General features: G+C 47.2%; 1 protein-coding gene across 2 annotated transcripts in view; it reads right to left on the minus strand.

Annotated features, from left to right (window-relative positions):
• The window catches only part of CSAD (cysteine sulfinic acid decarboxylase), a 218,050-nt gene that overhangs the window by 133,660 nt on the left and 69,173 nt on the right, over nt 1-15,217 (minus strand). Inside the window, exon 3 of one of the 2 annotated variants that reach the window (XM_077483878.1) lies at nt 5,766-5,879. The exons of the other annotated variant lie outside the window; for it this stretch is intronic. The gene's annotated coding sequence lies outside the window, so the exon portion shown is untranslated. The remainder of the gene's footprint in view (nt 1-5,765; nt 5,880-15,217) is intronic. 2 annotated transcript variants of the gene reach the window in all.

Genomic DNA, 15,217 nt, shown 5'->3' on the forward strand with positions numbered 1-15,217 from the left:
GCATACCACCCCCAAACTAACAGACAGACAGAGAAAAAAATCAGACCCCGGTGCAGTACATCTGGTGTTTTACGTCATTTGTACAAAATGATTGGGTGTCATTGTTGCCCCTGGCCGAGTTTGCATACAATAATGCTAGCCATTCCGCCACAGGGCAGTCCCCATTTTTTGTGAACTATGGTTTCCACGTATCTTTTTTCTACCTGATTTTGTTTTGAGTCCTTAGTACCAGCAGTACAGAATACAATGGAGTTCCCCAGCTACAACAACAAGATCCTACAGGAAGCAGTGACAAAGGCACAGATGAATAATAACTGGCATTTGACAAAAAGAGAAGAGGGGAGCTGAATCTTCAAACAGGAGATTGAGTATGGCTATCCACAGCAAACCTCAGGCTGGCATGCCTATCAAAGAAGCTGGTGCCCAAGTTCATAGGTCCTTTTCTGGTAAAACGAAGATTGAACTAGAAGATTGAACTGGCCCTCCCGGAATCATTTAGGATCCACCCAGTATTCCACATATCACTGTTGAAACCTGAGATACAGGACCCCTTCCCTGACAGACTGTCGGCTCCATCCGAACCAGTGTTAATCAATGGTGATGAGGAATATGAGGTGGAAGCCATTCTGAACTGCAGGAGAAGGAGAAACCAGCTGCAATATCTCATAAAATGGAGAGGTTATGGTCCAGAGGACAACTCCTAGGAACCCGAGGGGAATATCCATGCAAAAGCGTTGATACAGGATTTTCTCCATAGGCACCCGCAGAGGGAGGGCCAAGTGGGCATCCAGAGGCTGCCCATAAGGGGGGGCAATGTAAGGGACTTGCTGGTCATAGCAGAGCAGATGTGCAGAGACAGAGGCCATTGTGCATGCGTGGGCACAATTCCAATGATGCCCCTCCTTAGCTTTGGCGCCCATTTGTAGTATATAAGGATGGCAGATGTACTAGGGCCTTTGTTGTCTGATCTACAGTTTCCCCCTGTATCCTGTTTACAGTGCCTATCCTTGATTTGATCGTTATCTGGCTTCCTGTCAGAAACCATGAAATCAGGCCAAGACAGAAGTATAGTTAAATCACACTTGTTTAATAATAGAAGTAAAAAGAACAAACGTAGCCAAAACATAGCCAAAGTTCAGTAAATGGAACGGATAGTTAGCCAAGCCAGAAGTCAGGGATCAATGTAGTGGAACAGCTAGCAAAATCTGGAGCCAGAAGGGATGTCAGCAAAGCATGTCTTGAACAAGATCGCAGGAGATAGTTTCTGTGACGTTGACCAAGGTGAAGGCAGACAGGACTGATGAGCAGGAAATCATCAACAGCTAGCTGAGTAACTGTGGAGATATAGGAGCTGGCAATTAGCCGACCGCTGGGCAACCAGATCAGAGAAGGAAGGGCTGAGCTCAGCCCTGACAGTACCCCCTCCCCCTCGCAGGACCACCAGGCTTGAGGGGAAAACATATATGGAAATCACGGAGGAGGACTGGGGCATGTACGTCTGAGGATGAGACCCAAGAGCGTTCATCTGGACCATACCCTATCCAATGCACCAGGTACTGTATGCGCCCACGGAACATACGGGAGTCAATCCATTTTCATTGTGACGGGTGGGTCCAGGGCCTCTCTCCATTGGGTATGGGTTGTAGGAGGCCAACTGGAAGGTGTCATGGAGTCTTACTCTGAGCACACATGGAACTGGAACCGGAACTGACTCCGACTTAGAAGTGGGGGAAAATTGTGACAAGGCGTCAACCCTTACATTCTTAGTACCGGGTAAGAATGAGACAATGTAATTGAAACTTGACAAGAAAAGATCCCATCGTGCCCTTCTGAGAGAGAGCCGCTTAGCCTCAGACAAGAATGTGAGATTGTTATGTCCAGTAAGAATGAGAGCCGGCACAGTGGTACCTTCGGAGGAGATGTCTCCATCCTTTCAGGGCTAAAATGATCACCAACAATCTCATAATTGCACTACGCAGGTGACACTTTCTTGGAAAAGTAACCACAAGGATGCAAAGCGTTCTCTGAGGTAGGACGTTCAGACAGAAGGGTGACAACTCCAGTCTCAGAAGCATCAACCTCAAGGATAAAAGGTAATGTAGGATCAGGATGTGCCAACACAGGAGCAGAAACAAATGCAGCCTTGAGCCTCTCAAAGGCCTTAATGGACACCGGAGACCAACTCTGAGGATTACCGTCCTTTCTCGTCATATCAGTCAGGGGCTTAAACCAGAGATGAGAAGTTATGAATAAACGTCCGATAATAGTTGGCAAAGCCCAGGAAATGGTGCAGAGGACGTAAATCCACGCACTGGGGCCCTGTAGAACTGCTAAAAGTTTCTCTGGGTCCATCGAAAAACCAGCAGTGGAAATTACATACGGTAACCCAAAAATTTAACCTGTTCATGATGGAACCCGCACTTCTCTAGTTTACAATAGAGATTTTTCTCTCTTAGTTTCTGAAGCGCATGACAGACATCTATGTGGTGGCTTTCCAGGAACTTGGAATATATGAGGATATCATCAAGATAAACCACCACACATAACTGTAACAAATCTCGGAGGACATTGTTAATAAATTACTGGAAAACTGCTGGGGCATTACAAAGGCCAAAAAGTATTATGAAGTACTCATAATGGCCTATTCTGGTATTAAACGCAGTTTTCCAATCGTCACCCTCCTTAATCCGCACAAAATTGTATGCCCCTCTTAAATCAAGCTTCGTGAAAACCATTGCACTCTTGAGGTGGCCAAATAATTCTGCAGTCAACGGAATCGGATAGGCATTCTTAATCGTGAAATGACTGAGACCCCTATAATCAATACAAGGTCTTAGTTCACCATTCTTTTTTGCAAAGAAGAAACCAGCACCAGCATGAGACAAGGAATTGCGGATGAAACCTTGAGAAAGTGCGTCTGCAACATACTTCTCCATGACCTCATCCTCCAAGACCGACAAAGAGTAAACCCAGCCACAAGGGGATATGACACCAGGTTGAAGGTCAATTGCACAATCATATGGCCGGTGTGGAGGTAAACTACCGGCTTAACCTTTGTCAAAGACATTGCTAAAATCATGGTACTCCTCCGGCAGGGAGGAGAGTGAAGAGGTGCACAGGACCTTGGCTACCTTCTGGAAGCATGTCTCACTGCATTATGGTGACCAGGAGAGAACCTCAGTACTGATCCAATCAAAAGAGGGGTTGTGCCTCTGTAACCAAGGATAACCAATAACCAGCGGAAACATAGGTGAGGAAATAACTTGGAATTGGATTATCTCATGGCGAAGAGCTCCTACGGCAAATGAATAATCTCATGAGTCACATGGGTAGGCTGTAGACATCTCCCGTCAAGAGCCTCAATAGCAAGTGGAGTGTCACGCAGCTGCAGTGGAATCGAGTACTTCAACACAAAGGCAGCATCAAGAGTCGATTAGCCCCAGAGTCGATTAGAGCCTGTATCTCGAGGGATGACTCAACCCAAGAAAGTTTGACCTGAAACCAGGGGCTTATCCTTCTGGATAACTGGGGATGTAACAATGCCACCTAAGGTCTGTCCATGACAGGACCTCAAGGTTCGGGTGTTCCCTGTGTTGCAGAGTACGATTGCTGGGGGCAGCGGAGTTAATTCAGATTAGACATTGTGGAGTAACAGGAACTGGCTTCTTTATTAGAACATAACCACACTAGCTAAAATGTCACCTCACATGGTAAGAAGAACACAGACCACAAGTACAGCATTATGTACAGGAAATACAACACATCATAGAAAATGTATAGCATTAGCGACATCTAGTGTCCGATTGTGAACTGCAGTCAATAGCTTAAGCTGAAAGTTGTTGTATCTCCAACACCCTGGATGTGTAGGACTAGACTTCAAAAAGTGACCTGCCTGGCCACAATAAAGGCACAATCATTCCCTCCTCCTAAAGGCTCTTTCATCCGCAGAGAGATGCGTGAAACCCAAGTGCAAGGATTCACCTTCACTGACCAACTCGGTACCAGGAGGCATGGGAGGTGAGGGAGGCACGGGCAGGACTGCTAGGCTTGGAGACAAATGTACAGGAGGCTTTCGCAAGCTCTCCTTAAAAGGCAGTCTTTCTGTGAGTCTGGAGTCAGTGAGGATGGCAAACGTGATCAACATCTCTAGCTCAGTGGGTATATCTCTGGCTGCTATCTCATCCTTAATGGTATCTGAGAAAGCATGAGAAAAAGCAGCGGCCTAATTGTTCCATGCAAACTCTGCTGCCAGTGTACGGAATTCCATGGCGTAGTCAGCAACCATACTTGTACTCTGTTCAATGGATATCATGCACTTTGCAGCAGAAGCGGAGCATGCGGGAATGCCAAATACCCTTTTAAACAAAGCCACAAACTCAGGGTAGTTCAAGACAACAGGTTTTGCATCTCGCATAGAGGGTTTGCCCAGGCCAAGGCTCTCTCAGAAAGCAGAAATATGAAACCTACTTTGCTTCTGTCCGTGGGAAACGCCTGGTGCAGCATCTCAAAGTATATCTCAACCTGGTTGAGAAACCCTCTGTATTGGACTGGAGCACCCCCAAATCACTGGGGAAGTGGAGCAGAACCAAGCATACCTCTTATAGGGGTAATATGTGAGGTGGGTGCCTGCACAGAGACTGGAACAGAAGCAGGGTCTGCCTGCAACATAGGTTGTGCTGGGTCGGCCACAATGGAAGATTCCAGGTAAGCCGTGTGACTCAGGAGCGTTTGTAACGCCATGGGAAACTGATCCATTCGGTGATCCTGTTCATCCAATCTGGAAAAAATATTACCAACAAGTGGATTGACTGCATCTTCTGAATTCCTGGCCTTTGCCTACTGTCAGAAACCATGAAATTAGGCAGAGACAGAAGTATAGTTAAATCATACTTGTTTAATAATAAAAGTAAAAAGAACAAATGTAGTCAGCCAAGCCAGAAGTCAGGGATCAATGTAGTGGAACATCAAGCAAGATCTGGAGCCAGAAGGGATGTCAGAAAAGCAAGTCTTGAACAGGATCGCAGGAGATAGTTTCTGTGATGTTAACCAAGGCGAAGGCAGAACTGGACAGCTCAAGCAGGCAGGACTGACCAGCACAGCTGAGTAACTGTAGAGAGATAGGGGCTGGCAATTAGCCGACAGCTGAGCAGCCAGCTCAGAAAAGGAAGGGCTGATCCCAGCCCTGACACTTCCTGACTACTCTCATTCTCTCCATTCCTGACCTCGGCTTGCTTAACCTTTCTTCAGTCTTACCTCCGGATTTCTCTGTTGCCAAACCTCTGCCTGAACTTGACCATTCTTAAGTGTTATCTCTGTATCTTGATTCCTCTGTATCTGACCCGACTTTTCTCACTCTGCACCTTGCTTCAGCCTCCCACGTACCTGCTTCCGCGGTACCTGGCACCAGAAGCCTCCCTGCTCTACAAGTGCCTGCACCCACAGCCACCAACCGCAGCTCCACTACTGCTGCTGGCTGCTATCAGTGTCCTTCTGCTACGGAGAACATCACAGGCACTCCTTCTCCACCGTGCTCTCGCGACCGCTGTTGTAAACTCAGTGGCCCTTGAACTGAAGTTGTATGAGAGGCTTTCCTCTGCTTGTCAGGCTCTACCTTAAGGTACGTGACACTGGCCCACTGTAACAACGCGTTTTGGACTGTCATTCACATACATGATAGACCCTCATGAACTGGTCTTATCCTATGTCATGATCAACAGGTGATTTTTACAAAAAAATATGCAAAACTTACAAGTGGGAATTCCTACCTCCACTACGATAGTTGTCATCACTCGAAATGGAAGAATAGCATTCCAAAAGGTCAATTTAGAAGACCCAGAAGGAATTACACCAAAGTAAAGGAATATACTGCTCAGGGTAATCTGATGAAAACAAAATTCAAAGAGAAGGGTTACTCAGTTGACTTGATTGAGGAATCGTTTATCTCTCAAATGGACTTGCCCCTTAAAATTACATCTAACAAGGTGAAGCAATCTGAGAACACGGCCAGATTTGTAACCACATATAATGACAAGTAGAAGTCTATCTCTTATGTCATTCGTAAGCATTATAACATTTTATTATTAGCTCAGTGCCTTGCCCCGACATTGCCCGCCTTTCTTCAAATTACTTTTAGAAAAAAAATCGCACAATAAAGAACATTCTAGCTCCCTGTAAAATGATAACCCTGAACAACGAACCTTTGTTCGATATAAGATCGCACTTTGACCATAGGATAGGCATCTTTCAATGTCGCAAGCTAGGTTGCCTGACTTACCAGTTCATAACGCACGGTAGTACAAATATTATGACCAACAGTGTTAAAAAGGTTCAGATTAAACAATTCATCACTTGATTTATTTTCTACGTTGTACGTGCAAGATGTTATATGTCAGACAGACTATACGCACTTTAAAGTGGGAGTTCCGCCCTTTTTTCCCCACCCATCCAGCACGCCCACGATGTCGGCACCCGATGCCGATCTGTCGATCGGCTCTCTGGTGCTGCCCCCACCAGTTCCCTACTGCGCATGCGCGAGTCGCGCTGCGCAATAAGGACGGTCCCTGCTGTCTCTGGGATCTGTGTGTTTCCCAGCAGACAGAGGGGGCCCCGCAGGAAGTGGCGTAAATACCCGCAGATTTTGCAGATATCTATGCCCGGAAGTGGGTGCAGATACCTGTATTATACAGGTATCTGTACTCCCCTCCCCCCTGAAAGGTGCCAATTGTGGCACCGGAGGGGGGGAGGGTTCCGATAAGCGGAACTTCCACTTTAGGATGGAACTCCGCTTTAAGAACAAGAATTGGTGAACACGGGACGCTTATACACAAAGGGTGTGATAAGCATAGCATCCCATGTTATTTAAAAAAAAAAAAAACATAAAAAGGATATTAAATGCCTCAAGGTTTTTGCCATCGAGGCTATTCTGATGGGCACACTCATGGCCAATGAGAGATTTTCTCTCCTTTGCAGGAGAGGAAATTTCGGGATTTTTATGTGGCGCCGTCAATTTGCACAGTGCTTTGCATGTGCATTCACGTTGGACCCTTCCCTTGGGGAGTTTGCAGTCTGGGGTTCCTGACACACCTTCTGGGGACAACATAGATTTAGGGTCCGATTAACCTACCAGCATGTCTTTAGAGTGTGGGAGCAAACCAGAGTATCCGGAGGAAACCCACACAGGCACAGGGAGAAGATGCGAAATCCAGGCAGATGGTGTTGTGGTCGGGATTCAAACTGGTGACCTTTTTTTCTGCTGGGTGAGGGTGCTAAACACTACAGAACTGTGCTGCCCATATGACTATTACATGCAATAATTTGTGTATGGTCATGGGTATTTATTTTTATTATTTTCCCTATATCATGTTATTATTGTTTTTGCCTAGGAACTGTTGTTTTTGATTGTTTTTGTTTGTTTTCTTTTTATATATATATATATATATATATATATACATATATATATATATATATATATATATATATATATATATATATATATATATATATATATAATTAGGGATGAGCTTCGTGTTCGAGTCCAACATACGTTCGACTCGACTCGAACATACGCTCGACTCGAACATCGGCTGTTCGCCCGTTCGGTGAATACCGAACGTTATGGGCCGTTAGCGCCAAATTCGTGTGTCGCTCACGGCCCACAATGCACTGCGCCATCACAGTGCATTGCTGGCTCATGATTGGCCAAGCATGCACTGTGACCCCGCATGCTTGGCCAATCACAGCGCTGGCAGCGAGGAGAGCCATGATTGGCCACAGGCAGGATGCCTGTGGCCAATCATAGCTCAGGCTGTGTAGTACACGCCCCACACTATATAAGGCCGTTAGCGCGGCGGCCTTGTGTAGTGTGTTGGTGTCTGTAGGAGTTAGTGGGTGTTCTCTGTGTACCTTCAACACAGTATACACCGTTCATTATCGGCCGATTTTGCGTTCTTGCTCTTCTGTAATTGAGCTGTTAGCAATCTGCAGGAGTTTGTGCCTGTTGTCTGCGTGCCCTGACCGCAGTATACACCATTATATCCACCTATATAGCTAGCTATATTGCTCTTTTGTAATAGAGCTTGCAGTCAGTTGTAGGAGATTGTGCCTGTTGTCTGCGTGCCCTGACCGCAGTATACACCGTTAGATCCACCTATATAGCTAGCTATATTGCTCTTTTGTAATAGAGCTTGCAGTCAGTTGTAGGAGATTACAAAAGAAAAAATATGTGTAGCGCTTCAATATTACTGAATATAATCAACATAAAGTAATTAATGTGTAGTCAACATAAATTGTAGAGTGATACAAAAATTCATATAGTTAATAATTTGAGAAAAAGAGTCCATAGGATGGGCACCAGTTTCACAATGGAGCTGATATAGAGATGACTGGACCGTCATAAGACAAAAACAGGTCACTGGGCAAGTATATTCATGTAGGCCAGCTTGTCTGTAAACGTCAAAAGAAGGTAGATAAATACTTCTTACCAGCTCTGTTGGACTCACAAAGTCATATGACAATTGAGTCTGAAAAGGCTTGAGGTCTCACTCTGGGACCAGGGAGTATATCGAAGGAGGTCCGTTGGACTGGTGGAGGAACTTCAAACAGCCCCTGTCGAAGACTTTTATGTCGAAACGCGTCGGGCTAGCTGTTGGCACCCTACATTGCTTTTAATTTTACTTCATTTTATTTCTGTGATCACCAAGTCATTTATAACTTTTTGACTTCAATAAATCCGTATTTTATATCATTTGACCCGCACCATGTGGAGCTCTTTTTTCTTTTCTCCCTTCTGTGTGGTTTAAACCCTCAAACATTTCTCTCCCCATTTGGGGCGATTGGAGTATTGGACCGTGTCTGAGCTGGATTCCAAACTACCTCGATGTTCCAGTTTGCGAAACACGCCACTGAGTACACTGCTGTTTGAAGTTCCTCCACCAGTCCAACGGACCTCCTTCGATATATATGAATTTTTGTATCACTCTACAATTTATGTTGACTACACATTAATTACTTTATGTTGATTATATTCAGTAATATTGAAGCGCTACACATATTTTTTCTTTTGTATGCTGAACTTTGTTTGTTTTTAGTGTTAGCTGCTATTTTTGGCCATCACCGGCCGTCTTGTTACAGGTTTAACTTTAGCGCAGTGTTTTCCCTTTTACTTTAGTTGTAGGAGATTGTGTGTGTTGTCTGCGTGCCCTGACCGCAGTATACACCATTATATCCACCTATATAGCTCTTCTCTAATTGAGCCATCTGCAGGAGTTAGTGGGTGTTGTGTGCCTCCAGCACAATATACACTACCCAATTGCTGGTTTTCTCATCTCCCTTCAGGCCATTACCATGTCTGGAAGGCCAACAAGGAGAGGCAGACAGGCGCGAGCCGATAAAAGAGGGCAAGCAGGCTCTGTGTCTAGAGACAACAGTGCTGGCCATGGACGCGGTGCATCATCATCATCAGCACGTGACCATGGGACACGCTTGTCCTTCTTTTCAGCAGCTGGACATGTTGAGCCGCATCATGCCGAAGACTTGGTAGAGTGGATGACCAAGCCCTCTTTATCCTCCTCATCCTCTCTCACCCAGGCTCAGGGTACTAGCAAAGCAGCTGCCAACGCATCGTCTTCCCTCCTCTCAATGTCATCATCAGTGACTCCTTCCATAGACCCACCATGTCCTCCTGAGGAGTCTCCTAAACTCTTTGAGGACAGTGTTGGGTACATGCTCCAGGAGGATGCCCAGTGTTTTGTAGGCTCTGATGATGATACTCAGCTAGAGGAAGGCAGTAGCGTGAGAGCAGAGAGAGGGGATGCTCAAGAAGGACAGCAATCTGGCAGTCATGTTCCACAAGCTGCAGCATACTGCCAGGTTTGCTCCAGCGATGAAGAGGGAGAGGATGATGAGGGAACTGACTCTACGTGGGTGCCTGGTAGGAGAGAGGAGGAGGAGGAGGCACATGTCCAATGAGGCAGGATGCCCTCTGGGGGCCAGCTTAGGGGCAGCACACCGATTGAATCACATCACAGAGCTCCGCCTGTGAAGGGCGCTGCCTCTGCGCGTTATTCTAAAAGTTCTTTGGTGTGGGCCTTTTTTGAGACGAGTGCATCAGATCGCACCGCTGCTATTTGCAACATATGTCTCAAGCGTATCTCGTGTGGCCAAAGCATCAGCCGCTTGGGCACCACATGCTTGACCAGACATATGTTGACCTGCCATGCAGCTCGTTGGCAAGCGTACCTTAAAGACCCACACCACTTCCGGTTCCGGCGCCACATGAGGAGGAGGTGATCACCCTCAGCTCCCGTGTCCCTCCTCGCCAATACTGCTCTAAATTCCGCTACGGACCTCGGAGAGAACCGACACCTTACCTGCGGCAGGGTGACCCCTCATGGATCGTTTTGTGGAGCGATCCTACGCTAAAGCAGCCTCGGCGGGGCTCCCGCCTGGGGGAGAGACACACGCGGCCAACATGGCGGCCGCGCCGCACCTGACTGAACAGGCCCCGATGCCTTCTGACTCGCCGATTGCCGCGGCGCCACCACAGGCAGACCCAGCATCACCGGAGGGCATAGCTCACGCCGTTGTCCTCCTACTGGGTCCCACGCTCACAGCCACAGTGGATGCAGCAGTCAATAGGGGGCTGGAGCAGCTTCACCTGGAAGTACGGGCCCAGGCTCAGAGACTCCAACAGGCTGAGGATCGTATTTCGGCCCTGGAGGATGAAGCTGCAGGTACCTCTGCTACGCTAAGCAGGGTCCTTCATACCCAGAAGGAGATCTGGGAGAAGCTGGACGATTTGGAGAATAGATCCAGAAGGAACAATTTACGCATAATCGGCCTCCCGGAATCGGTTTCCTCGGCCCAATTATCAGCTTTATGCGCCATTATGATTCCCGAACAACTGGGCCTTCGTACGCCGTGCACAGTCGAACGAGCGCATCGTATCGGTCAGCCGTCTGAATCACGCTCCAAGCCCCGGCATGTCATCGTGAAATATCTCAATTACGCCGACAAGACGGCTATTATGCAGAAATTTCGTACTTCACGTTCGTTAGTGATCGACGGGGTCAAACTGCTCCTATTCGCTGACTATTCTGTGGATGTTATGCATAGACGCAAAGCCTTTTCACCGGTCTGTACGGCTCTCTACAACCTTCGTGTCAAGTTCTCTTTGGCGTATCCAGCCACGCTACGCCTCCAAAGCAACGAAGGAGAGCAGCTCACCTTTACTACGCCGGGAGCAGCCGAACGGTACGTTGAATCGTTGGGCTCTGCCATGGATCAATCGAACGTGTCAGACGCATCTTCTCCAAACTTAGGGAACAGGTCGACTGCATCTCCTAAGTCTCACCGCAGTACCATTAACCCTCCACACAAGCGCATCAGGGTCACACCCAAGGACGATCGTTCCGGAAACCGCTGACAAGTTCTTCGTTTCGCCGAATATGGGAGGACCTTATGGTGAGACTCTATGTTCAATTGAGCTCCCCCCCCCTCTTTCTCTTCGATCCTTTTAAAAAGTCGTGGAACTAGCCTATGCATACGAAGGGATGCCGTCTGAACGCCTAGTGCCCCAATGACGGCTTCATGACTTCAGCCCGCCTTTGATTTTGGACTTGCACTTTTTCTTCTGCTTCTAGTTTTTTCTGTTTCCGCTCTGCTTGGACAAGCAGAGGCTGCATACACCACAGGTTGCCTTGTTGATTGCCACTTTTTACTGTCACTACTGTTTGCTAAAAAGTTGTACGTTTTATGTAAATGGGGATCGCAGTTTTCACCTCGGCTCCCTCACCCTCTACCCCTACCCTGCGAAATTGGGGTTTCATTGCTGGTATATTTGCCCTCCCTAGGGTTTTGCTTCTCCTCTCAATTCACTCAGTCTTGTGTCCCTGTGGGGTACTGGGTGCACTCGCTACCCTGTTTATCTTTTGTTTTCTCTTTTTATCACCCTTAAATCCGATTCATTCTCTCTGAGTTCCACTGTCTCCCTTTTTGGCCCCTTTACTGCCATCTGGGGAGGGACGGGACGGGGCTGGTAGCCGAGTCTGAAAGTTGTGACTCATGTGGAAAAAAGGAAAGTTCATATATGTTGGGATGTTACCACACACATTGTGTTCCTTATCGATGCATAGATACCTAGTTTTTGTAGTTGTACACCAGATGCTGACACCTGTTTTAGTTTCTAGACCTTTGAGGCCTGTTGATTGTATATTGAGACATACGAACGCGGGGACTCTTGAGCACAGCAAGACTGTCCTTGCACTAACCACTAGTATTTCTACCCGGCTATCTTTCCTGTCCCATCAATCACTGGTGGATGTGACGTGAAAGTTATCTCGTGGAATGTCAAGGGGCTTAGATCTCCGTGTAAGCGCATGGCTGTACTGAGGCACCTGAAACGCCTCCGAGCGGACATAGCTTTACTGCAGGAGACTCACCTCACGGTAGAGGATTTACAACGGCTACGTAAATTATGGGTGGGTGAGGTCTATGGCTCGCCTGCCACTGGACGTAAGGCTGGTGTAGCCATCCTAATACATAAACGTCTCCCGCACGAAATAGTATCTGTTAAAGCTGACAATGAGGGTCGTAAGGTGACAGTACAGTTGATCATTGACTCAACCCCCATGGCCATCACTAATATTTACGCACCTAACTCTCCGAGTTCGCCATTCTACCAGGATGTCATTCAATGGATTTTAGCCTTCCCTGACTCACAGCATCTGGTTGGAGGAGACTTCAACTCGGTGATGTCCGTCATAACTGACCGTTCTAAGACTGGCACCGGTAGTGGGACTGCACTGGCTTCTAATGCACCCAAACCTACTCCATTAGCCCAAGCCCTGTCTTCCATAAGCTTCACTGATATATGGCGCTTACAACACCCTACGAGCCAAGAATATACCTTTTTCTCTCCTCCGCACCAGTCTTTCTCACGCATCGATTATTTCTTTGCATCACCCGCATTGACGCCATTCATTAGAGATTCAGAAATTCTAGATGCCAGGATATCGGATCACAGTCCGGTAGTAGTGCAGTTATCACTCACAGGTACCCTTCGAGGGCCGAAGTTATGGAGGTTTCCCTCCTATTTGGCTGACAGCCCGGACTTTCAAGACATGCTTAGGACTGCATGGACTGACTACTCGACCACGAATAGCGCGCACGTCTCGGATCCTAATCTTTTTTGGGACACGGGTAAAGCTTTCATGAGAGGCAGAATATTATCATACACTGCGCAACTGAAAAAACACAATCGACGCCAGTATGAGGCCTCTAGTAGAGTGCTTAAAGCAGCTCATGAGCGCCTGCTCACACACCGCACGCCGAAGCACATTCAGGACTGGACCCAAGCCAAAAGGGAATTTGACCTTTGGGCTGAGCAACAGGAGTTGTCTCAACTGGCATACTCCAAACTATACTTTCATAGATACGGGAACAAATCAGGCAAACTCCTTGCGAAATTATGCGCGGGACCCAGGAAAACCACTCGCATCCATTCTATGCGAGATTTAGACGGCTCAGTTACATCAGACGCGGATAGAATTAATGCCATTCTTACCAACTACTACTCTAATTTATACAAAGCTGACTTAACTAATATAGATATGGCCGACGCTTTTTTGTCCTCCGTTAATCTACCGACCATACAGGATGACCACCTTACTGAACTCAATGCCCCCATTACTCTCGAAGAGGTCAAACGCACTATATCGATCATGTCCGCGGGCAAGGCGCCTGGTCCGGATGGCTATTCGGTGGAATTTTACAAATCTACAGTGGAATACTTGCCGGATACCCTCCAGACTGTTTATGCGGGCATGTGGCAGGGAGGTCCTTATTTGCCCACGGGTTCGCATGCTCACATAAAACTGATCTCCAAAAAAGGCAAGGATCCCACTATGCCTGGCTCCTATCGGCCAATTTCACTTATAAATGTAGACGTGAAAATTTTATCTAAAATAATTGCCGCTAGACTAGCCAAATTTCTCCCTTCGCTGCTCCACTCGGCCCAATCAGGATTTGTGTCTGGACGTTCTGCTACCCTTAACATTCGCAAAGTCCTTCTAGCCCTTCACTATGCCAAAAATCACCCCACACAAGACGTAGCCATAATCTCTCTAGACGCGGAGAAAGCATTTGATAACGTGAGTCTACCTTGGCTGTTCAGGGTGCTAGAGCAATTTGGCTTTCGGGGCCCCGTCCTGCAATTTTTACGCCTGATGTATTTGTCCCCCACAGCACGGTTGGTTACCCCAGATTCCATGTCTGACTTCATACCTCTATCCAAGGGAACCAGACAGGGGTGCCCACTGTCACCACTACTGTTTAACTTGGCGATTGAACCTCTCTCTCGCTGGCTCAACTCGGAGGCTGGGATCAGTGGTCTACCGATAGGTCAGCACACACTGCGATCCGCTCTTTTTGCGGACGATGTCCTGTTGTTCACCACTGATCCCACTTCGGATTTTGACAAGCTGCAAAAAACCCTTGCCACTTTTCGGGAATGCTCGGGGTTTCGAGTTAATTTTGACAAGAGTGAAATATTACCCCTGAACCCCAGGATGTCCCATAAATGGATACATTACTCCCCGTTCACTATAGCCAAACATCACATCACATATCTCGGTATACACATTGGACGGGAACCGACGTCGTTATACGGGTTGAATTACCCTCCACTTATTTCCAAAATAGTGCAGGAATTAGATCTATGGACAGCTTTGCCAATATCACTCTTCGGGAGATGCCATTTGTTTAAAATGATATCATTTGCTAGACTGCTATACCCCATGCAAACTATACCCCTTCTGCTGAAACACACTGATGTCCAGAAAATTTACAAGGCACTGTCGGCCTTTTTGTGGTCTCGTAAAAGAGCACGTATAGCTCTCCGCAAACTGTGCCTCCCGAAGACTGATGGCGGGGCAGGGGTACCTAACCTTCGCTTTTATAACCTTGCATGCCTCCTACGTCAGGGTCTAGATTGGTTGTCAGGCAACTCTAGGTACTGCAATGTTAGACTGGAAGAGGCTATGACGGCACCATATTCATTGGCAGCAATTCTTCACTCCAAAATACAGGCTTTACCGTCTCATCTGAAATCTAACCTGCTGATTAGGGATACTGTTGTTGCCTGGAGGGAGATCCGCAAACTACTGGGATTGCCAACATCCGTGTCAAGTTATCTTCCTATTCAGGGGAATCCCATGTTTTT

The sequence above is a fragment of the Lithobates pipiens genome, unplaced genomic scaffold (genome assembly GCF_037356315.1).
Source record: "Lithobates pipiens isolate NorthernLeopardFrog02 unplaced genomic scaffold, aLitPip1_a1.2 Scaffold_16, whole genome shotgun sequence".
Taxonomy (NCBI): Eukaryota; Metazoa; Chordata; class Amphibia; order Anura; family Ranidae; genus Lithobates; species Lithobates pipiens.